General features: G+C 34.4%; 1 pseudogene; it reads right to left on the reverse strand.

The window, feature by feature from the left end:
- Positions 1 to 214: 214 nt before the first annotated feature.
- Positions 215 to 27,955, reverse strand: LOC124373605 (annotated as a pseudogene).

A 27,955-nucleotide genomic window follows, 5' to 3' on the forward strand; every position in this document is an offset into this window, starting at 1 on the left:
ATCATAAGGCACGTTACAATCATATACTCGTACGTTATTACACACAACTAGGTTGCTATAATAATTGTTTCCCTATGGCGACACGAGTGCGGAGAGCATTGCACTCGAACCAAAATTAAAATAAAGCAAATATACTTAAAATATTGAAATTATATACATTTCATGCGATTCATCTTGTATTACTTTAAAAACAATAATTAATAATTATCGCGGAAGTAGCAAAAATCATATTTGTAATTGAAGTTATTCAATACAAGGTCTCTAAGTAATCAAGCGTAATCATACGCCTAATTATCTAAATCATTAATATGTCAATTGAATAAGAAAAGAATAGTTACTAAAAAGAAAATTCATGAATATTTTACAATGTGTTGTCGATTTATACAATAAAACAAATTTACATAAAACACTTGTCGACTATCAATAAATGAAGACTAACTTTATTTTTTTTTAATTATGAATTTTTGTAAATGTGCATTTTTATGAATGCTTTGTCTTCCATACAATTAAGAGACAAAGACGATTAGTGTTATAATCAACATATTACTCAAAGCACTGATTTTTAATTCTGCTGATACTTAATATTATTTAAAACATTATTTTAGTTATTAAAATAATTACGAATTGCATTAAATTATATTGTTTTGGATTTATACGCAAATATATTATATGTTGTTGTAATAGTTTAGCTCAACTATTTAATTATCCAATACAAGAATTATAAATTTTTTAAATGTAAAAGAGACTGTTGCAGTTTTCCTGCCTTAAGTTTGAGTAAAGTACTAAGTGGTTACTGACTATTTTAACTAGTATAATATTAAGTTTAATTTAAAATAAAACTTTCTCAATCAAAAAGTGTTGTATTTGTAAAACTTTCAAAAATACTATTTTTTGTACAGAATGAATAGTCAAAAGAAGTTATTTTAGTAACAAGTTACGTTAAGATTTATGAAAACATTTTTGAAATATATAATAGCCTTTGGTCAGTCTTGTAATTTTATCACCACCAATTTGATAAAGATTCTAAGTTACCAGATGCATTAAAACTTTAGTATAAGCCTTAAAACTATCAACTGTTATTGTATTTTCAAGTATAGATTAATTATTTACAAATATAATAATATACCTTTAGCAAAACAATAATGTAAAATCAATATATTAAGACAAAACACATTAAAATTGCTATTTGAGTAACATATGTTGGTCTTGAAAGGAATATGTTACAAGCATGTCATATACAGTATTTGTAAGTGTATTGTCAACGGCGTTCTATGTACTTTAATTTATTTGTATCCGGGTATCCTACTGCGTAATAATTTGTATATTTACACCTGCATAACTCTGCAGAGAAAGCTTGTGTTGTAAGTACGACAAGATATGTACATCAGAGATCGTCTAGGTAGCGGCTGGAAGTATGGTCGCTGCTGGAACTGTCTGGAGAAGAGAGCTGGAGTCGTGGCGGCAGGTTACCTCTGCCACTCAGCTGACATCACAGCTCTATCGCTTCAGGACCTTTCCATGTCACGCCTGCCTTGACCATGTTTGTAGAACTTCACCACTCCGTATACTGCCAGAGCCTGAAAGTACGACAAGATATGTACATCAGAGATCGTCTAGGTAGCGGCTGGAAGTATGGTCGCTGCTGGAAATGTTTGGAGAAGAGAGCTGGAGTCGCGGTGGCAGGTTACCTCTTCCACTCAGCTAACACCACGGCTCATTTAAAATTTTTTAGTTGCTACCAAAATCCCGCATTTTTTGGGGACATAATAAATTTTCAAAATCATCATATGAAACTCTCTTTCCACATTGCACCACTGCCCAAAGGATACACCTTTATACAAACTTTAAAAAAGGATAGAGGGAGGGTCATGAATGTTTATTCACACTGCATATGTTATACAGGCCATGTGGGTCTAACTTTGACTGCTAAAATACAAAATATGTTTTTCCATTTTTCATTCCAATATGTAATTAGGCTATTTATAACACGTTTTTACACAAGAGGTGATTAATTTTTAATATTAGTTGTGTTCCTTGGCATGTAGAATCGCATTAAAAACTACAATACTTCTTCCTTTATTATTTTACTCAAAAGTTTTTGTCATTAAGACGAACAATCCTTAAGAAATATAAATGTTTTCGTGATATTTTGGTTTGATAAAACATTTATGGTGATCCAGCTAGTCCTCAGCTTTACAGTTCAATTATTTCACTTGCATACTAATAATACTAGCTTCAAGCTAAGATATTTTATTCTAGATATTAATAACAGTAAATATCTTCAATACTTAAAATACTAAACCCATTTATATAATATCATATACTTTTCAGAAACAAACAATCATTGTTATTGTTACAAATTTTACTGAGATAAATTTACATGCTATTTATATCATTTTCAATGAAATTATTTGTTTTCTACAACAGTGCAATTTTAGGTCTATAACAAAATTTTAGTAAAACAAAAACTAAAAAGAGGAGAGATATTGTCTATGAGTAATTATGCTCTACGTACACAGGCATGAGACAACAATGCTGGCCATGCGATGAGGTTTGTGATAGGTTTCTGTCCACACAACAACAGGTGTCAATGCTACTGTACAATACTCGTATCTAAACAACATTCACGATAAGCCTCCCTGTGTCACAACTGCTAGTGAGTGGACATTGCACATGACGTTGACCAACAAGGTGTGTCATATACAACAATAACCCCTACTCTCGAATATAACTTACATCCACTATAAACCTCTGTGTCACAACTAGTTGTCAGTGGACATTGTGCATTTCGTTGTACAACACGGTGTGTCATGTACAACAATAACCCCTACTCTCGAATATAACTTACATCCACTATAAACCTCTGTGTCACAACTGGTTGTCAGTAGACATTGTGCATTACGTTGTACAACACAGTGTGTCATGTACAACAATAACCCCTACTCTCGTATCTAACCTACATTTACGATAAACCTCTCTGTGTCACAACTGGTTGTCAGTGGACATTGTGCATTACGTTGTACAACACGGTGAGTCATGTACAACAATAACCCCTACTCTCGTATCTAACCTACATTTACGATAAACCTCTCTGTGTCACAACTGGTTGTCAGTGGACATTGTGCATTTCGTTGTACAACACGGTGTGTCATGTACAACAATAACCCCTACTCTCGAATATAACTTACATCCACTATAAACCTCTGTGTCACAACTGGTTGTCAGTGGACATTGTGCATTACGTTGTACAACACAGTGTGTCATGTACAACAATAACCCCTACTCTCGTATCTAACCTACATTTACGATAAACCTCTCTGTGTCACAACTGGTTGTCAGTGGACGTTGTGCATTACGTTGTACAACTCGGTGTGTCATGTACAACAAAATACCTCTACACTCTGTAATGTAATTGAATTACAATATTAATTATAATAATAATTATTATATACATATTATAAATTGTTACTGGCAAGTTAAAGCCACAGCCGAAGACAAACTGTATGATCGTATGATGCTGTGACGTCATATGGGGTGATCAGTTTGAATAAATGCCATTGGCTGTTCTCATCACGTCCACCAGATCATACCACCACTACCACTTCCAGTGTCCTGCCCTTGTCCTCTCTCTCCTCAGTTACCCTCCAACCTTAACCGAGCACAGTCGATGATGTAAACTAATTCAGTCTTTTATTCCGATTTCCCCGTTAACCCGTACACAACAATTGGCGACGAGGTATTAATGCGATCCCGCGAGTGCAATGCAACCTGTACGATTGTGCGTAAATAATTTCTCCGAAAAATATAGTCGGAGGAAGTGTGTCTGTAAAGTTTGGCGTCACGTGGACTCAAAATCGGTACATTTTGATGTTGGAAGACACGGTCGTAAATTGGAACATTTCGTCTTTATTTAGTGAAACAGTAACAATGGCGGGAATTATTGGCGGAATCGGTGACTTCGACAACAGTGCAGAAACTTGGAATTCGTATGTTGAACGATTTGAATTATTCGTTGACTGTAACAGTATTAGTGACGACAAAAAGGTTAGTACGGTTACTAACAGTCGTGGGGTGTGAAAACGTACAGTCTGTTACGAGATTTATGTACGCCGGAAAAACCTTCAGTGAAAAAAGTTCGATGAATTAGTGAAGTTAATTCAGGACCATTTGTACCCGAAGCCATCATTCATAGCTGAAAGGTACAAGTTCAGCAAAAAGAATCAGCAGGAAAGGAGAATCCGTCGCAGAGTACATCGCCAGCCTCAAGAAGTTGTCTGCATACTGCGAGTTTGGCGCATCCCTCAACGACTATCTCAGAGACAGACTGGTGAGCGGCATCAGGAGTGAGTCGACCAAGCAGAGGCTGTTGGGAGAGACCACCCTAACCTTCGACCAGACTGTTGAAAATCGTCCTGCTCAGTGGAAGCGGCGGAGAAGAATGCGGCGGGCATTGACAGTGAACGGCGGCAGCCGGGTCCAGCGGAATGGCCCAAGCGCATCACCACCCACATGTGAGAGTCGGCGGCAGCGGTGGCAGCGCGAGCTACACAACGCAAGGCACGAAGTCAAGGTGCAGTGTACGTGCTTGTGGGCAGTGTGGTCACTATAGGAAGCAGTGCAAATTGTTTGGTGTTGTGATGTCACAAATGTGGTAAAAGAAATCACATATCTAAGGTATGTCGATCTACTGAAATTAGTAAGTTACCAGACAATCAGCTTTCGAAAGTTAAGAAAGGTATATCTTATCAGTCTAATTTTCAAAACAAGAAAAACAAAGATTATAAGAAACATAATTTTGTAAATGATAGTTCAGAACTGTCAGATTCAAATAATTCTAAGAATTATGTTCAGAGTGATGAAAATCTTGAGAGTTATGTCGAGGACATACAGAATTTATTTAAAGTAAATGAAACTCACGGTGAAAGAATTAGAGTTGACCCAATTATAAGATTAAAGTCCTAGTGCAAGGTCGAGAGAAACCATATTTGAAGTTGATACTGGAGCTAGTGTCACAGTGTGTAGTGAGGATTTTTATGAAAATAATTTTAGTTCTTGTAAATTGTTCTTGAAATCTTGAAAACGACCTAACTTTGAGTTCGTTACACTAATGAACCTATTATACCTGTGGGCAAAGTTTAATGTTGATGTTTGCTATGAGAAAATACATAAATGCTTAGATTTGTATGTGATTAGAGGAGGTTCACATCCTTTAATGGGTTGTGATTGGCTTAAAGTACTGGGAGTTGACATTTCGTTTAAAAAAAATAACTTGTGTTGTTATAAACAGACCTATAGATAACAAGGCTAATTTCGAGACAATGACGTCCGAGCTAACTAATCAATTTCCAGAAGTGTTCACTGAGAAACTAGGTCAGTATACAGACGAACCAGTTAAACTAAATCTAAAAGAAAATGCTAGACCTAGGTATTTTAAGCCAAGACCGATACCATTCTCATTGAAAAGTAAGGTAGAAAAAGAACTACAACGCTTAGTTGACGAACAAGTGTTAATTCCAGTAAGCAGCTCGGAATGGGGAACGCCCATTTGTACCAGTATTAAAAAAGAACGGTGAAATTAGGCTATGTGGAGACTTTAAAGTTTACTCTAAATCAGTATCTAGAAGTAGACAAGTACCCTATACCTAGAATAGAAGATTTATTTGCAAATTTACAGCATGGAGAACGTTTCTCTAAAATAGATCTTAGTCAAGCCTATATGCAATTAAAGTTAGACAGTGAGTCACAAAAATTATGTACAAATTAGCACGCATAAGGGTCTTTTCTCATATTGTAGAATGCCTTATGGAAATCTCATCAGCCCCAGGCATATTTCAAAGAGTTTATTGAACAATCTTTGCATAATTTAGAAGGCATATCAGTGTTCATGGATGATATTCTTATCACCGCACCTAATAACGAAAACTCATGTAAGTAGGTTGCAAGAGGTTTGTAAACGCCTGAGTGAAAAAAGGATTTACCATAAAGAAAGATAAATGTACGTTCTTTGTAGACAAAATCGAGTATCTTGGTTTTAGTATCGATAAATATGGACTGCATACCTCTGAATCTAAAATTAAAGCTATAAATCAAGCACCTGTACCTAAATCTGTCACTCAAGTCAAAGCTTTTTAATTGGCTTGGTAAATTATTATGGAAAGTTTATCAATAATTTGTCAACAATCTTGAGTCCGTTGTACAACTTGTTAAAAAAGGACGTGCCATTTGATTTTGATGAAAAATGTCTCAAATCATTTAGCCATGTCAAGGATGTTTTGACTAAAGCACCAGTTTTGGCGCATTATGATTCAAAGTTGCCTGTAAAACTAGCAGTAGACGCAAGCTCGACAAGGCTGGGCTGCGTACTTAGTATCATAACCCCTGAAGGCGTTGAGAAACCTATTGCATACCACTCTCGTACTTTATCACTAGCAGAATGTCAATATTCACAAATAGATAAGGAAGCTTTAGCAGTAGTATATGGAGTAAGGAAATTTCATCAATATTTGTATGGCCGAAAATTCACATTGTGTACTGATCACAAACCTTTAATTAGTCATATTTGGACCGAAAAAGGGTTTACCTGTTTTCGCAGCAAGCCGATTACAAAGATACGCATTATTTTTAAGTGGATACAATTTTGATGTACAGTATTGTAAGGTCAGAAAAGCATGGTAACGCAGACGCATTATCACGCTTACCATTAAGCACTAAACACGTTGTAAATAATAACAATGAACCAAGGTGGAAAGGTACCTATTTACACTGTATCGCTGAAAGTTCAGTACCTTTAACTTTTGAAGATGTAAAAGCTTGAAACCCAAAATGATCCTATTATAAAACAAATACATAACTATGTGATGTACGGATGGCCCAATGTTTTGTCAGGAGAGAATAGGGAATTGTTACCTTATTTCCAAAGGAAGGACGAGCTAACAGTTTGAGCATGGCATTGTTATGTGGGGATATAAAATTGTTGTTCCTAACAAGTTTGCGTAGCTACGTATTAAATGAGTTACACGCGAGTCACTTGGGAATTGTAAAAATGAAGTCAGTAGCAAGATCCTATATTTGGTGGCCAAATATAGATGAAAACATTGAAAGCCTAGCGAAACAATTGCTCTTCCTGTCTTATGGAACGTTCTAGTCCTAGTAAGAGTAATCTACATGTTTTGGCACTATCCATCTATGCCATGGGAAAGATTGCATATTGATTACTTGGGTCCTTTCAAAGATAAGACCTACTTGGTAGTAATTGATGCTTACACTAAGTGGTTGGAAGTAATTTGAAGTAGGCTGTACTTCAGCTAAGCTAGCTATAGAAAAAGTTAAGAGAACTATTTTCTAGATTTGGATTACCTGTCACTATCCATAGTGATAATGGACCACCATTTACCTCAGTTGAATTTAAAAGTTTTCATGCAACTTAATGGTATAAGACATACATTTTCACCAGCTTATCATCCTCAGTCTAATGGTCAGGCTGAGAACTCAGTTAAGTATGCTAAACGTAAAATAAGATTGGCTTTTCAAGAAAATATTGATACTAAAGTAGCCTTGAATAGGATGTTATTTGATTAACAGAAACTCCGTTCATAGTACTACTAACGAGACACCTGCCAAATTAATGTTCAATAGACCACTAAGATGCAGGCTAGATTTACTCAGACCTAATGTAGCCAGAACTGTGCAATTAAAACAGGACAAACAAAAAAAGAATATTTTGGCGGTAGAAAAACGAGAATTCTATTTACTAATCAATCTGTATTAGTGAGAGATTATCGCTCTAAAGACAAATGGATAGAGGGCATTGTAATAAAACAGTTAAATAATGTGATGTATTCTGTTATGACAAAAACTGGTTTAATTTGGAGTAGACATATTGATCAGCTGATAGGACTACACAGTAGTATTGTTGACAGTGGACAGTCAAATTCCACCATCTCAGGACCGTAAAGTTGCGGAGCGTGAGACAGGCGCTCAGTGTCCGCCAACTCCAAGCCCAGTCAGAAATTAGTAACACTGACCTCACTAGATCAGCTGGTCTCTCCCCCTCCTCACCGCATCATACCTCTCCATGTCACATCACATCACTACTACCCCTCATTCTAGACCACGTCTTTCTCTACCCTCAGCTGTTCCTTCTCCTGTCACTAGAACAGCTGATCATACAAACAGATACCCAACTCGTATTAGTAACCTGTAGAGAAATAAACTTGTAAATAACTTACAGTACTTAAGGATGACATTTAATAATGATAAGTGTTATTTATATTTAAATGTGTTTATTATATATTTATTATTACACTTGTATTGTTTTAATTATCTATGACTTGTGTGAATTCAATTTATTTTGAAATTTGGAAGGGAGGAAATGTAATGTATTGAATTACAATAATAATAATAATTTATTATTATTATACATATTATAAATTGTTACTGGCAAGTTAAAGCCACAGCCAAAGACCAACTGTATGATCGTATGATGCTGTGACGTCATATGGGTGATCAGTTTGAATAAATGCCATTGGCTGTTCTCATCACGCCACCAGATGATACCAGACCACTACCACTTCCAGTGTCCTGCCCTTGTCTCTCTCTCAGTTTACCCTCCAACCTTAACCGAGCACAGTCGATGATGTAAACTTAATTCAGTCTTTTATTCCGATTCCCGTAACCCGTACACACAACACACTCGTATCTAACCTACATTCACGATAAACCTCTCTGTATCATAACTGGTTTGTCAGTGGACATTGTGCATGACGTTTAACAACTCGGTGTGTCATGTACAACAAAAAACCCTACTCTCGTATCTAACCTACATTCACGATAAACCTTTATGTGTCACAACTGGTTGTCAGTGGACATTGTGCATGACGTTTAACAACTCGGTGTGTCATGTACAACAAAAAAAACCCGTACACTCGTATCTAACCTACATTCACGATAAACCAACCTACACTCATATCTAACCTACATTCACGATAAACCTTTCTGTGTCACAACTGGTTGTCAGTGGACATTGTGCATGACGTTTAACAACTCGGTGTGTCATGTACAACAAAACACCCCTACTCTCGTATCTAACTTATATTCACTTGTACAACACAGTGGGACATTTACAACAATAACCCCTACTCTCGTATCTAACCTACATTCACGATAAACCTTTATGTGTCACAACTGGTTGTCAGTGGACATTGTGCATGACGTTTAACAACTCGGTGTGTCATGTACAACAAAACACCCCTACTCTCGTATCTAACTTATATTCACTTGTACAACACAGTGGGACATTTACAACAATAACCCCTACTCTCGTATCTAACCTACATTCACGATAAACCTTTATGTGTCACAACTGGTTGTCAGTGGACATTGTGCATGACGTTTAACAACTCGGTGTGTCATGTACAACAAAAAACCCGTACACTCGTATCTAACCTACATTCACGATAAACCTTTCTGTGTCACATCTGGTTGTCAGTGAACATTGTGCATTACGTTGTACAACTCGGTGTGTCATGTACAACAAAAAACCCCTACACTCATATCTAACCTACATTCACGATAAACCTTTCTGTGTCACAACTGGTTGTCAGTGGACATTGTGCATGACGTTTAACAACTCGGTGTGTCATGTACAACAAAACACCCCTACTCTCGTATCTAACTTATATTCACTTGTACAACACAGTGGGACATTTACAACAATAACCCCTACTCTCTTATCTAACCTACATTCACGATAAACCTCTCTGTGTCACAACTGGTTGTCAGTGGACATTGTGCATTACGTTGTACAACTTGGTGTGTCATGTACAACAAAACCCCTACTCTCGTATCTAACTTATATTCACTTGTACAACACAGTGGGACATTTACAACAATAACCCCTACTCTCGTATCTAACCTACATTCACGATAAACCTCTCTGTGTCACAACTGGTTGTCAGTGGACGTTGTGCACGACGTTGTACAACACGGTGTGTCATGTACAACAAAAAACCCCTACACTCGTATCTAACCTACATTCACGATAAACCTCTCTGTGTCACAACTGGTTGTCAGTGGACATTGTGCATGACGTTTAACAACTCGGTGTGTCATGTACAACAAAAAACCCCTACTCTCGTATCTAACTTATATTCACTTGTACAAACACAGTGGGACATTTACAACAATAACCCCTACTCTCGTATCTAACCTACATTCACGATAAACCTCTCTGTGTCACAACTGGTTATCAGTGGACGTTGTGCACGACGTTGTACAACACGGTGTGTCATGTACAACAAAAAACCCCTACACTCGTATCTAACCTACATTCACGATAAACCTTTCTGTGTCACAACTGGTTGTCAGTGGACATTGTGCATGACGTTTAACAACTCGGTGTGTCATGTACAACAAAAAAACCCCTACTCTCGTATCTAACTTATATTCACTTGTACAACACAGTGGGACATTTACAACAATAACCCCTACTTTTGTATCTAAACTACATTCACGATAAACCTTTCTGTGTCACAACTGGTTGTCAGTGGACATTGTGCATTACGTTGTACAACTTGGTGTGTCATGTACAACAAAAAACCCCTACTCTCGTATCTAACTTATATTCACTTGTACAACACAGTGGGACATTTACAACAATAACCCCTACTCTCGTATCTAACCTACATTCACGATAAACCTCTCGGTGTCACAACTGGTTGTCAATGGACATTGTGCACGACGTTGTACAACACGGTGTGTCATTAGTACAATAACCTAAACTCTCGTATCTAACCTACATTCACGATAAACCTCTCTGTGTCACAACTGGTTGTCAGTGGACATTGTGCATTACGTTGTACAACACGGTGTGTCATTAGTACAATAACCTAAACTCTCGTATCTAACCTACATTCACGATAAACCTCTCTGTGTCACAACTGGTTGTCAATGGACATTGTGCATTACGTTGTACAACACGGTGTGTCATTAGTACAATAACTACCTAAACTCTCGTATCTAACCTGCATTCACGATAAACCTCTCTGTGTCACAAGTGGTTGTCAGTGGACATTGTGCACGACGTTGTACAACACGGTGTGTCATTAGTACAATAACCTAAACTCTCGTATCTAACCTACATTCACGATAAACCTCTCTGTGTCACAACTGGTTGTCAGTGGACATTGTGCACGACGTTGTACAACACGGTGTGTCATTAGTACAATAACCTAAACTAATCGTATCTAACCTACATTCACGATAAACCTCTCTGTATCATAACTGGTTGTCAGTGGACATTGTGCACGACGTTGTACAACACGGTGTGTCATGTACAACAATAACCTAAACTCTCGTATCTAACCTACATTCACGATAAACCTCTCTGTGTTACAACTGGTTGTCAGTGGACATTGTGCACGACGTTGTTCAACACGGTGTGTCATGTACAACAATAACTCCTAATCTCGGATATATAAGTATAGGTACCCAAGTTTGAGAGTGAACAACAAACAAAGTAGCAGATCCCCAATAAACGAAGTCATATGAAGGTGTAGATTATTTATTTTTTGCGTGACACATACAAAAACTTAATCTAAAAACACTGACTTCCAATGTTTATATCAACAACAACGAAAATGGAAACATATTTTTGCTCTTTTCAACTAAAATGCTACTTTTAAATCTATAATTAGTTAATTTGTGATCCGATTACGACAAACTTTTTATATAAGACAGGTAAAATAATTGTACTATGTTTACTTTTGATTTTTAGAGTGTTAATACAACTATACGAAACAAAAGGTGTTATTAAATTACCTTCTTAATTTTGTTCTTGTAAATATTAAAACATACATACCATTACTAGTTCTTATTGTTAAAACGTAGGGGTTTAGAATATACACATGATAACCATAGTAATAAAAATACTGATTTAGGTAAAATTAATGAATGAACATTGTATGTTTTACCTACATTAAGAAGTGCTCTGGCCAGGAAGAAAGCTACTTCCGCCTTACAAAGGGCGTCGAACTCCTACAACAAAGAACAGGCAGGCGTCACAAGTAAATAATGAAGTTCACCATTCACTAAGAAAGGTTTCTTTAAGAAAGAAAAACTATTTTATGCACACATTAACCTATTAGATGTACAATCAGTATAGATTTATAATAGATATGATGATATTGCTTTTTATTGCGTTACAAATATTGTAGAAGCTCCCTGTAGCAATTGTTATGTTAAAATTAGCTCTTCCAAATAATATTATTACTACTGGAGTTGTCACATTAGTTATATTAGTTATTTATTACAGTAATTTTAAGCACATTATTTTCCAGATAAGTGCGATAGTTGTAAGATGCTCATTGCTGTCAATTATATAACACAAATACCAATCGTTCCTCTACAAAGAAAGTATTATAATGTCTATATATTGGAGGAACGAACTTTGAAATTACTTCAAACTGAAAATCATTAGGTGAAAAAACGAAGCTTGGGAGAGGGAATATTGAAAATATACTAATTGTATACATGCACGTAAGAAAACACGTTGTATGACTAGTGAAGCTATTTAAATTTTTCCTTAAGCAATACAACGAGGACATTTGCAATAGCCGATTTTGAATATAAAACGTATCTATGAAACTAAAATCAGTGGCCTTTGTAAACATTGCAACAGCCTCTTGTAACTATCAACTCTACATGCTGTCATATTTATTTAGTTTATTAATCCTAGTCATGTGAAGTAACTGAGATGTATGACCACCACTACCCGAACATTAAAGGGCCTTCTTAAACTTTTATTGTCTGTCTGTCTATCTCTATGTGGGACAATTCTTGATATAAAATTCATACAGGCTTGAAAATTTTTAAATAGGATTCTCTTGGTCATAGGAATAAACACTATTGATTTTGGGTTCAAAAGTTCAAAGAGCAGTTCAAAATTAAAGTACGTTTTATATGTTTTTATGTTGGGATCTACTGTGATAGAACTCTACATAAAACGTTAGTCCAATACACAACATTCCATGATTTTAAAGTAATTTTAAACGTATTTATTAAATATTAATTAATAAAAACGTAAATATTATTCCGTAGCATTTAGAAACTCTGTAACTGTTCACAAGTAGTACGGTATTACATTTTGTAACATACAACAATGGAAAATGTCCAAAATGCTACTAAACTTTCAGAAACTTCCATCGTCAATAACAAACTTGAAACAAAGAATTACATTTTATTTGATGGTTTCAATGATTGTGGAAAAAAGCAGTGTTTAGCCTAACTGTAAAATACACTGTAGTGGTTAAAAATGAATAACACGCTTTTAATGTGTATAGAGTGACAGGAACTTGGTAGTAACAAATTATTAATTATATCTCACACCTTGTTTGTACTATTCATTCGAGCCCCTATATCCGAGATAACTGTGTGAGGCTATTTACACTTAAAATTCTTTCGACCTCTATTATCATTAGGAAAAAAATTGGTCTACCAACATTTAATTAGTTACTGATATGAGTTCCATACCCGGTTGACGTGGTCCCTTAAAACATTAGAGTAGACAGTGGCAACGGCCTCCAGGGAGGTGAATGTAATGACTCCTACAATGAAGGGTCCCACCAGACTGCTGTTCTCCTGTAGACATAACACGATTAAAACTATGGCAGAGGTACAATACACACTTCAACAACAAAAGTGACTCAGGTCAAACTGATAAATATTAAATTTCACAGTGCTGACAGCCTCCAGGGAGGTGAATGTAATGACTCCGACAATGAAGGGTCCCACCAGACTGCTGTTCTCCTGTAGACATAACACGATTACAACTGTGGCAGAGGTACAATACACACTTCAACAACAAAAGTGACTCAGGTCAAACTGATAAATATTAAATATCACAGTGCTGACAGCCTCCAGGGAGGTGAATGTGATGACTCCGACAATGAAGGGACCCACCAGACTGCTGTTCTCCTGTAGACATAACACGATTACAACTGTGGCAGAGGTACAATACACACTTCAACAACAAAAGTGACTCAGGTCAAACTGATAAATATTAAATATCACAGTGCTGACAGCCTCCAGGGAGGTGAATGTAATGACTCCGACAATGAAGGGACCCACCAGACTGCTGTTCTCCTGTAGACATAACACGATTACAACTGTGGCAGAGGTACAATACACACTTCAACAACAAAAGTGACTCAGGTCAAACTGATAAATATTAAATATCACAGTGCTGACAGCCTCCAGGGAGGTGAATGTGATGACTCCGACAATGAATGGTCCCACCAGACCGCTGTTCTCCTGTAGACATAACAAGATTACAACTGTAGCAGAGGTACAATGCACACTTCAACAACAAAAGTGACTCAGGTCAAACTGATAAATATTAAATATCACAGTGCTGACAGCCTCCAGGGAGGTGAATGTTATGACTCCGACAATGAATGGTCCCACCAGACCGCTGTTCTCCTGTAGACATAACAAGATTACAACTGTAGCAGAGGTACAATGCACACTTCAACAACAAAAGTGACTCAGGTCAAACTGATAAATATTAAATATCACAGTGCTGACAGCCTCCAGGGAGGTGAATGTAATGACTCCGACAATGAATGGTCCCACCAGACAGCTGTTCTCCTGTAGACATAACAAGATTACAACTGTAGCAGAGGTACAATGCACACTTCAACAACAAAAGTGACTCAGGTCAAACTGATAAATATTAAATTTCACAGTGCTGACAGCCTCCAGGGAGGTGAATGTAATGACTCCGACAATGAATGGTCCCACCAGACCGCTGTTCTCCTGTAGACATAACAAGATTACAACTGTAGCAGAGGTACAATGCACACTTCAACAACAAAAGTGACTCAGGTCAAACTGATAAATATTAAATGTCACAGTGCTGACAGCCTCCAGGGAGGTGAATGTGATGACTCCGACAATGAATGGACCCACCAGACTGCTGTTCTCCTGTAGACATAACACGATTACAACTGTGACAGAGGTACAATACACACTTCAACAACAAATGTGACTCAGGTCAAACTGATAAATATTAAATGTCACAGTGCTGACAGCCTCCAGGGAGGTGAATGTGATGACTCCGACAATGAATGGACCCACCAGACTGCTGTTCTCCTGTAGACATAACACGATTACAACTGTGGCAGAGGTACAATACGCACTTCAACAATAAAAGTGACTCAGGTCAAACTGATAAATATTAAATTTGACAGTGTCGACAGCCTCCAGGGAGGTGAATGTAATGACTCCGACAATGAAGGGACCCACCAGACAGCTGTTCTCCTGTAGACATAACACGGTTAAAACTGTAATAGAGGTATAAATTTAACAACACAAGTGACTCAAGTTATACTTCTAAATACTAGAGTAGACAAGGTGGCAGTCTCCAGGGAGGTGAATGTGATGTTTCCGATAATGTATGGTCCTACCAGACTGCTGTTCTCCTGTAGACATAACACTATTAAAACTGCAATAGAGGTATAAATTTTAAAAACAAGTGACTAAGGTCACACTGATAAACATTAGAGTAGACAACATTAGTGGCGACAGTCTCCAGGGAGGTGAATGTAATGAATCTCCTGTAATTATAACACGATCACAACTGTGATAGAGGTACGCATTTCAACAACTAACGTAAACACATCTTTATCTTGAGTTATGTATCATTATGTACGTATTTATTATATACATAGTTAGAATCAAGAGTTGATTGACATGATTGCCTCAAATTGGATTTTAAATTGTGTGGAGCTTAAATTTGCATTTGTAGATAAAGAATGTTTTATCTTGGATTTTCATTATATTTTATTTATTTAATCTATATTTAGTATAATTCGACTTTAGATAAAACAAACATAATACAGTGTTATACTTCAGAAACATATTTTTTTGTTAGCAACTAGATATTTTTAAACTAAGCATAATTATGTAAATATTTTTCATTAAACTTGATATATATAAAATACATGGAAATTTAACGTACTTGCTTTATTTACGAGTACATGTGTTTACCTTAAAAATAAAAATGAATCGAGAACAGCTAATCTTCAGAACAGCTGGACCTTTTTCTCTACTTAATTTTGTAAATATTCATTGAAATCTGAAGGTTGAAATATTCTATGAAGGTTTATACGAGAGAAAGATTAGAAAAGTTATCTGCAATATTTTACATTCAAGTTTTATAAAATCAAGCACTGCATACTTAATAGTATACAGTGCTTGATCAATAGTGAATTCAGATAGCAAATAAAATGCAATATTTAAATTTTACTCCAGATTTTGCCAGTGACAAATTTAAACATCTAATGCATTGTAAATACTATTTAAGCACTGCTATAAAAGCAACCTTAATGAACAAAGCTTACAACAAACTGATGGGCATTCTTGACATTGTGATTTGGTATTTTGACAGTGGATTACAGAAAAACAAAGAAATTAATACTACAGAGACTACAGTCCTAAAAGCAAGACTCCTATAACAAAAACCTTATGAACAAAATTTTTTTTAATGCATGAATTAAATCAGGATTTCTCCCTTATACCGGGAGTAGATAGAAGTACGAAGGATTTTCCCCTAGGACATAATAGGCTTACGTATATTTATATATATATATATATATATATATATATATATATATATATATATATATAAATAAATATAAATCCCGGCGGAGCAAGTACTTTTTGTGATTCAATGTTTATTGAAATTAAATAAGGCTATTGCCATTTATACAATTTAATGTATATATATATATATATATCTTCTTCATTGAGAGAACAAGGTTTAACCAACTACCAACTACGGCACTGGAATATATTAGTCCAAAAAGTAGATTACAAGAGCCGGAAACTAAAGTTTTTCGTCCAAAATAGACTTCCGAGAGTTACTACAAATATATTTCAATAATGGGGTAACAAGGCAAACCAAAATATAAAATCCGGCGGAGCAAGTACTTTTTGTGATTCAATGTTTATTGAAATTAAATAAGGCTATTGCCATTTTGCCATTTATACAATTTAATGTATATATATATATATATATATATATATATATATATATATATAAAACTGTGGTATCGTAAATGACTTAATCGGCCTAAAGTAGTCACTTTTACCCGAAGTATACTTCTGTCCTACGTACATAGCTTTTTTTGTGGGGGAAACAAGTCAAACTCTACTATGACACCGGAAACGTCTTAGACCGGAAGTATATGGCAAGGTTTAGAAATTAAACTCTTTTTGACCGAGGTACGTTTCTGAGACCTGTGTGTAATTATAATTTCTTGATCGATATTAGGGCAGATTCAGCTGTGGCGTTGGGAATGTAAATTTGGAGCAGAATTACTCATGTATGTGCAAAACATGATGTAAGAGACAAGTTAAACTTTGATACTCTTAACAATGAACACTCAAACAAACCTACTTGATATATGTCAACTTATGTTTGAAAATTTTCTGAAGTACATCTCATTACATCATAACTGGTTTGACGACGTAGTAGTATAAGGACTTCATTTTAGAAAATTATTCTTGAAGAGTTGTGGGAAACTAGTTTATGATATTTTCGGCTTTTATATTGGCATGAAATTTAATTGTTAAATATTAGGAAGAATTTGAGGTGAATAGAATTGAATATTTATCTGAACAGTTGAACATTAAGTTTCTGTATACGGCAATACAGATTAGTCAATAAATAAATGTAAAATTAATAATAACTAATTTAAGATTATTATACTTACTTGGGTATAACATAATAAAGTATATAAACACATACATATATTATATACAATACTATTATATCATATTTTATTTATATACAACAGTATATATATATATATATTATATATATATATATATATATATAAAATGACTATAAAAATAAGCAATCAAAGAAAGAGTTGGACCTGCTGCATCACACAGAGATCTCTCCAAGGACCCCTTGTAAACTATAGAAAGCTCTTCCGGCCAAGTGGTCCTTTAAATTAACTTAAATGATTTAAGTGATTGGGTATAGCTTGGATCCTCCAAGTCTGCCCCTCCACATCATGCAGCTTTTCGAAAATGATATGATCGGTTACCTCTGTATGGACTAACGATTTCAAAATTTTATATAAACACCCATCTGAAAATGTCTAATCATTTTACGGTAAAATGAGGCGTTACATTGACATGGAAAGAAATTTTCCTTCCTGAATATACAGGATCACTTCCTTAATATACACTGTCCCTACAAACATGTTCCTTACATAAATATACACGGTCCTTACCTGAATATAAAACGGTCCCTACCTGAAATATATACTACCCCTACCTGAATTATAAACTGTCATTACCTGAATATCCACGTTCCTACCTCAATATACATAGTCCCTACCTGAAATATATACTACTCCTACCTGAATATAAACTGTCCCCGCCTGAATATACACGGTCCCTGCCTGGATATAAACGGTCCCTACCTGAATAATCCACGTCACTACCTGAATATACATAGGCCCTACCTGAATATAAACTGTCCTTACCTGGAATATCCACGTTTCTACCTGAATATACATAGTCCCTACCTGAATATATACTACTCCTACCTGAATATAAACTGTCCCCGCCTGAATATACACGGTCCCTGCCTGGATATAAACGGTCCCTACCTGAATATCCACGTCACTACCTGAATATACATAGGCCCTACCTGAATATATACTACCCCTACCTGAATATAAAACTGCCCTCGCCTGAATATACAAGGTCCCTGCCTGAATATAAACTGTCCTTACCTGAAATATATACTACTCCTACCTGAATATAAACTGTCCCCGCCTGAATATACACGGTCCCTGCCTGGATATAAACGGTCCTTACCTGAATATCCACGTTCCTACCTGAATATACATAGTCCCAACCTGAATATATACTACTCCTACCTGAATATACACGGTCCCTACCTGAATATCCACGTCACTACCTGAATACTATACTAACTCTACCTGAATATAAACTGTCCATACCTGAATATAAACGGTCCTTACCTGAATATACATACCCCTATCTGAATATACACGGTCTCTAACTCATGATATTATTTTTTAACCTTATTTTAGCCATTTCACTGAAAATGAATGTGGGATATCTAGCTTTTATCGACCCTCTAAATAATATGTTGTTTAAAAAACGATTTCCATAATACAGATATAGAGGTCCAATTTTTGAATCTAATTTAAATAAACAATTTTGTTCTTTATCTCTTTTATTTCATAGATCTATCCTTTGCTGTCCTCTTAAATTGTTTTTGGTTAAGGTTTGTCAAATAAATTATTATTGATAACAAAATATTGCCTCTGTCTTAAAAAGATTAAAATTTTTTAAATCTTGCTAAGGTTTCCGATAAAACCAAAATACTGACCGGCCACAAAACATCCTAAAACGCACTTTTATACTTAAATATATTATTGATTAGTTAATTTTGTTTTTATCCCAAATGTATCTAAATTCAGGTGTAAGAAAAGTAAAGTAAGTAATGATGTTCCTCATTTCAAATCCATACTAAAAATGAATTTCAATATTGTTCTTTTACTCTTTAATACATTATATGTATGATAACGTTAGTTTAACCAAAAGTAGTGGTTGGAACGCTTTACCGGTTCACTGTGGCTCATATATCAGTAATAAACCTTTGTTATTATTCATGAACTGTTGGTGATACATCATGAATTGTGCAGGAACTACCTGATACTCAGTGGTCTAAGCACTCAGCAACAGTAGGCATCAACATTCATTCATTAATGATTACGAAGTTAACATAACATTACCGCAAACTACGAGATATATGATGAAACAGCAGTTTAACCAAAACGTAGTGGTTGGGACGCTTCACTGCTACTCATGCCTCGGTAATAAACCTGTGTTATTATTCATGAACTGTTGGTGATACATCATGAATTGTGCAGGAACTACCTGATGTTCAGTGGTCTAAGCACTCAGCAACAGTAGGCATCAACATTCATTCATTAATGATTACGATGTTAACATCACAGTAACGACAACTACATATATGATGAAACAGTAGTTTAAACCAAACGTAGTGGTTGGAACGCTTCACTGCTACTCATACATCAGTAATAAACCTGTGTTATTATTCATGAACTGTTGGTGATACATCATGAATTGTGCAGGAACTACCTGATGTTCAGCGGTCTAAGCACTCAGCAACAGTAGGCATCAACAATCATCCATTAATGATTACGATGTTAACATCACAGTAACGACAACTACATATATGATGAAACAGTAGTTTAACCAAACGTAGTGGTTGGAACGCTTCACTGCTACTCATACATCAGTAATAAACCTGTGTTATTATTCATGAACTGTTGGTGATACATCATGAATTGTGCAGGAACTACCTGATGTTCAGTGGTCTAAGCACTCAGCAACAGTAGGCATCAACATTCATTCATTAATGATTACGATGTTAACATCACAGTAACGACAACTACATATATGATGAAACAGTAGTTTAACCAAACGTAGTGGTTGGAACGCTTCACTGCTACTCATACATCGGTAATAAACCTGTGTTATTATTCATGAACTGTTGGTGATACATCATGAATTGTGCAGGAACTACCTGATGTTCAGCGGTCTAAGCACTCAGCAACAGTAGGCATCAACATTCATTCATTAATGATTACGATGTTAACATCACAGTAACGACAACTACATATATGATGAAACAGTAGTTTAACCAAACGTAGTGGTTGGAACGCTTCACTGCTACTCATACATCAGTAATAAACCTGTGTTATTATTCATGAACTGTTGGTGATACATCATGAATTGTGCAGGAACTACCTGATGTTCAGCGGTCTAAGCACTCAGCAACAGTAGGCATCAACAATTATTCATTAATGATTACGATGTTAACATCACAGTAACGACAACTACATATATGATGAAACAGAAGTTTAACCAAAAGTAGTGGTTGGAACGTTTCACTGCTACTCATGCCTCGGTAATAAACCTGTGTTATTATTCATGAACTGTTGGTGATACATCATGAATTGTGCAGGAACTACCTGATGTTCAGCGGTCTAAGCACTCAGCAACAGTAGGCATCAAACAATCATTCATTAATGATTACGATGTTAACATCACAGTAACGACAACTACATATATGATGAAACAGAAGTTTAACCAAAAGTAGTGGTTGGAACGTTTCACTGCTACTCATGCCTCGGTAATAAACCTGTGTTATTATTCATGAACTGTTGGTGATACATCATGAATTGTGCAGGAACTACTAGATATTTAGCGGTCTAAGCACTCAGCAACAGTAGGCATCAACAATCATCCATTAATGATTACGATGTTAACATCACAGTAACGACAACTACATATATGATGAAACAGAAGTTTAACCAAAAGTAGTGGTTGGAACGTTTCACTGCTACTCATGCCTCAGTAATAAACCTGTGTTATTATTCATGAACTGTTGGTGATACATCATGAATTGTGCAGGAACTACTAGATATTTAGCGGTCTAAGCACTCAGCAACAGTAGGCATCAACAATCATCCATTAATGATTACGATGTTAACATCACAGTAACGACAACTACATATATGATGAAACAGCAGTTTAACCAAAAGTAGTGGTTGGAACGCTTCACTGCTACTCATGCCTCGGTAATAAACCTGTGTTATTATTCATGAACTGTTGGTGATACATCATGAATTGTGCAGGAACTGCCTGATACTCAGTGGTCTAAACACTCAGCAACAGTAGGCATCAACATTCATTCATTAATGATTACGATGTTAACATCACAGTAACGACAACTACATATATGATGAAACAGTAATTTAACCAAAAGTAGTGGTTGGAACGCTTTACCGGTTCACTGTGGCTCATACATCAGTAATAAACCTGTGTTATTATTCATGAACTGTTGGTGATACATCATGAATTGTGCAGGAACTACCTGATACTCAGTGGTCTAAGCACTCAGCAACAGTAGGCATCAACATTCATTCATTAATGATTACGATGTTAACATCACGTTAACGAAAACTACTTGTATAACACATTTCTTCCTTCTTTAAAAGTAATGTTTAGAGAACACAATCTAGAATACAGTGTCACTATGGCTGTGTTAATTTAAACTAACTGAGATATTGATTAAAATTACGATACGGGTATGAATCAGCATACAAGTAACCGGAAACACGTATTTACACAAATGACTAAAACCAAACAAAGTTGTACAATTAAAATTAAGCAACTAATTAGACTGTGCCTCGGAATCATGTCTATGCAAAAACTTTGATTTTTCACATTTTACTTCTTTTCTATATCTAAATAATGGAACCCCATCAATTTCAATTCTTAACTATTATTTCAACACCCTCCTCATAACTTAGCGCTAATTTAATACCTACAATGTTATATAAAATGTTTATATAAATATTTAAAATACTTTTTTAGCACTAAGACATGATATTTGGAATTTAATATCAATACTACAATTAAAAAGTTAAATACGGTTTTTAATCTTGTTTGTTTTACAAACCAAGGGCTTTTTGATGTATACAACGCATTAATCTTGTAATTTAAGAATGTATAAGGACAAAAGCTTGTAATTTAAGAATGTATAAGGACAAAAGCTTGTAATTTAAGAATGTATAAGGACAAAAGCTTGTAATTTAAGAATGTATAAGGACAAAAGCAAGTCCGGTTTCCCAAAAGATTTCTTGCACTGATGATTTTTTTTAAACGTGGAGTGTTAACACAAATAATTATAATAATAAACTAACAATAAATAAATATATGTTAAAATATAGACATTCACATTATTTTGGTATTTTAATAACATAAACATAATGGGTGAGAATAATAGTATTTTTAAACTCGTGTTGGTTGTGCTCTGGCAGAGTGGCTTTACAGGTACTTTGTCCCCAGATTAATTCATAATTGTAAATATTAGGACAAGTAAGACGCGAACTAACGAAGACCTAACGATTGATACGTAGTACAGTTTACACACCCGAATAATTAAGATTTACATATTTTTTTTTTTTAGTTTAAAAAATAGAAAACAATCTAAACTAATACTAGGAATAACAAAAAGTATCGAAATAAAAAAATCTAATGATTCGCAGGACAAAAGTGACGAAGGAAAGGACACTGTTAAAGTCGGCCCATTCGCTAATCTTAGCACTTTCTAGTCATTTTTCAATAACGACGATTTTTAACTAAAAACGAGAATGACTAAACCGAGGTTAACAATTGGCTCGTTGTTGCCGTAAATACATCGTGGTGGTGGGTTTCTGTGAAGCTACACCTACGTCAAAAACTGACGGAATAATATCAAAACTAACGTAAAATAACGATAAACTCCTGATTCCAACAGTTTTTGGGGCAACTTCACATATATTTGAGTCATCGCGTACCGCAAAAAAAGCACGCAATATGTGAAACAAACAACGTTAGTTATTCAAAACTCATTTATAATACATCAAAAAATTATCATAATACTTAAATCACAATTTAACCATTTGCAAACTGACCTTAGTAACCAAGAAGAAAGATACCTCGTTTGAGACAAGGACGTACGATCTAACGAGTATACAATACGCCAATTATGCAACAACACAATAAGTTTAACATTTTTCTCCAGAGGACTTGAAAAAGACTACACAATATTCCAATACTAATACTATCAATATACTACTGATACACTACAAAGATGTATTTACTGACCTTGTATATTCCAAAGAACAGAAATATACTTAGGATGATCATGAACAGCTGTGTGCCAATTATTGCGAAGTACGCAATCTGTACTCCTGGAAACATACAACATTGTCCGATCAGAGTGGTGCAACAATAAAGATATACTTATGCACACACTAGATTATACAAAAACTTTAATAAAACTGAGCTGAACCATTTAGAATTTAGAATTTTCACTAAGTTACAGAGTAAGGATAATCCAAATCCAACATTTAAATTGGAGAAAAAAATATGAACCTCAACAAAACTCTAAAGTACAACAAATTGACTGCTGCGTTTGTAAATACTGACTTGTTGGACAAGATTTAAAGATCATTACAAGCTTAATAAAATTTTTACTTTATTAAGCTTGTAATGATCTTAATAAAATAAAACTTCAATAAATCTGAGCAAAAACCATTCAGAATTTATAATTTTCACTAAGTTACAGAGTAAGGATTAATATATTTAAATTGGAGCGAAAAAAATATGATCCTCAAAAAAACTCTAAAGTACAACAAATTAACTGCTGCGTTTGTAAATAGTAAATTGTTGGGCAGGTTTTAAAGATCATTACAAGCATAATAAAATAAAAATACCTGGAATGTCTAATCTAGTAGAAACTAACCATAATACACTAAAAAAAACTACACTAATTAGCGAAAGTGAAAGAAGAGAAGAAATATTAAATACATAAGAACTACATCAATTAATAACTTCATTATAATTGTAAAGTCCTGAACACAAAAACGTGTAGTCAACCACCATTCTGTAAATACTTAAAGAGAATTTCCTTGCCAAGTACTTTCACAGCCAGTAAATTACACTTATATTACAATTTCTCGATAAAATGCGAATCACAAAGGAGCTATTGTAGTGAACCTCGCCTTTTCGTCGACTTTTACATTGACTGATGTTTCATTAAAATACTGCGTTCCCCGTAATTATTCTTAACAATAAATTATAAGCCTTACAATGATGTTGTACTGGGACCGAGACTTTGATAATGATTAACGGGATTGCTCAGAATTAATAGGCATTTCATTCTTCTTCCCGAGATTATTTGATACTTGGCTTTTCTCCTTCTTTATAACTCTGTAATACGCTGATAACGTGATTTTTTTCCTATATTCAATTAAAAGAAGTGTAATTAAAAGATAATATTCTGAAGTATGATTGTAGATTGTAATGTGACATATAAAAAATGCATTATTAAAAAAAGAAATCTCATCTATCGAATTTGAATATTAAATTGAGGAGAACTCCAAGCATGATAGAATAACTGAGCATTGAAAATTAATTACTTAATCTTAAAGATCTGAGATGAAATTTTACTGATTATGACGTAAAATAGCTTTTAGGTGAATTAACAACAATTAATTTGTGTTATAAGACCTTAAAGAGCATGTTTATGGTATATTTTAAAACCGTTCCTTGGTCCAGGTTATTATTTAATTTTTATTTTATTATTTGATACTTTGCTTATCTCCCCCTTTGTAACTCTGTAATACTCTATTAACGTGGTTTTTTTCCGATATTTAATTCAAAGAAGTGTAATTTAAAAGATAATATTCTGAATTATGATAGTAGATTGTAACGTGACATATAAAAATGCATTATTATAAAAGGAAATCTCATCTATCGAATGTGAATATTAAATTAGAGGAGAACTCCAAGCATGATAGAATAACTGAACATTGAAAATTAATTACTTAATCTTAAAGATCCTAGATGAAATTTTACTCATTATGACGTACAATAGCTTTTAGGGGAACTAACAACAATTTAATTTGTGTTATATATTAAAGAACATTTTCATTGTATATTTTTAAACCGTTCCTTGGTCTAGGTTACTATTTTATTTTTATGGTATTATTTGATACTTTGCTTTTCTCCTTCTTTATAACTCTTTAATACGCTAATAACGTGATTTTTTCCGATATTCAGTTAAAAGAAGTGTAGTTAAAAGATAATATTCTGAAGTATGATTGTAGATTGTAATATGACATATCAAAAATGCATTATTAAAAAAATGGAAATCTCATCTATCGAATGTGAATATTAAATTGAGGAGAACTCCAAGCATGATAGAATAACTGAACATTGAAAATTATTACTTAATCTTAAAGATCCTAGATGAAATTTTACTGATTATGACGTACAATAGCTTTTAGGGCAATTAACAAAATTTAATTTGTGTTATAAGACCTTAAAGAGCATTTTCATTGTATATTTTAAAAACCGTTCCTTGGTCCAGGTTATTATTTTTATTTTATTGTTTGATACTTTGCTTTTCTCCTCCTTTGTAACTCTGTAATACACTAATAACGTGATATGTTTCCGATATTTAATTCAAAGAAGTGTAATTAACAGATAATATTCTGAAGTATGAGATTAGATTGTAATATGAAATATCAAAGTACATTATTATAAAAGGAAATCTAATGTATCGAATGTGAATTTATTAAATGGAGGGGAGCTCCAAGCATGATATAATAACCGATTATTTAATTTTAACGATCTGAGATGAAATTTGACTGATTATGAGTAGCTTTTAGGTGAATTAACAACATTTAATTTGTGTTATAAGACCTTAAACAGCATTTTAATGGTATATTTTTAAACCGTTCCTTGTTCTGGGTTATAGTGGTGGAGCCGACTCAGATCATCTGCCAAAAATAGTCGGATCATTTAGCAAGCCGTGTTAATTTGGTCTGATTGAGCTATTAGCTGTGTAAGAGCTATTTCGGTAAATTTACTATTATTTTAAATCTGAATGAGCTGATCTTTTTGTCTTTACTGAAAAATAAATTTAAAAAAACCCTCCGGAACCATTAGAGAAGTTTATTGCAATTATACGAATAGTTACATCACACCTCCATGAAGTACAGATTGTATTGTTTACAATAAAACAAGGTAAGTTATATTTACACAAAGAGTTGTGAACAGTACAAACTACATTGGCGATAGCACATCATTGACTTAAATTGAGATTGAAATGTATTTTCGATACTAAAAATTAAAAAACCTACTGAACGGGATCACTCCAAAGAGCCGTTCTTCACATCACTCCTGGGTTGACTGTTATATCTGTTTGTATTACTCTTCTGTTATTGTTGTGTACATTACGTCGGCTTACACCAAAATATTTAAAATGGTGTTAAAACGGGAAGTATAAATCCAATCTTTATAATATAGAGAAGCAACAAAATTAAACATCCGTAACTAAACCCACTGGTTTGTTGGGAATTGTCAAGGGAAAATACATAATGACAGGTAAAAATACAGCGAGATTTACAAAACCCTCTATTTTTTATAAATTTTAGAAGTACAGTTTGAAAATATATCAAGTTTTTGTTTCAATACTTGTTTTAGGTTTAATTATTTTTGAAATGTTTGAAACATCAATGTGATATTAGTCATATATGTAAAATTAGAATTAAACTAATCTAACCCTATCTCTCGTTAAAAAAAATAAATGGTTCCAATCCAACTAAATATAGTTTTAGAAATACTTTTCCCCCAAAACAGGAAGTAGGTTGATTTAACTACGTGTCTTGATCTTATATCACGTTATCCGTTCACTGCTTTGAAAATTTCTATTTCTATTTTTTGAACTGAATAGTTAAGTAAGCAATTGAAGAATATAAACAATAAACTGTCTTTAAATTCAAAAATCACTTCAATTTTTTTGCTTCGTCTGCTCTGCTTCTAAATATAGTATAGTTGTTATTCTCAGCTTACAGTAAACGTGCAACTTGTAGGAGTAAACCATGACTTTCTTTGCAGAAGTAGGTGGGAAAATCAATACACTGGCCATAGTAAAAAATAAAAACCACAGTTAAAAATACTAATGGAAGTAAAACAATATAAACCACAGTTAATAATACTAACCGTAGTAAACCATACTAAACCACAGTTAATAATACTGCCCATAGTAAACAATACAAACCACATTTAACAATACTGACCGAATTTAACAATACAAACCACAGTTACTAATACTGACCGTAATAAGCCATACTAAACTACAGTTCATAGTACTAACCATAATAAATAATACTAACCATAGTAGACGTCTTGAAGGTCTGAAAAACTTCTTGAAGTTACTGCTAATCCTCCAGCTATAGATCAGGACCACCAGTATGGATATATT

This window comes from Homalodisca vitripennis, unplaced genomic scaffold (genome assembly GCF_021130785.1).
Source record: "Homalodisca vitripennis isolate AUS2020 unplaced genomic scaffold, UT_GWSS_2.1 ScUCBcl_5954;HRSCAF=12939, whole genome shotgun sequence".
NCBI classification, from domain to species: domain Eukaryota; kingdom Metazoa; phylum Arthropoda; class Insecta; order Hemiptera; family Cicadellidae; genus Homalodisca; species Homalodisca vitripennis.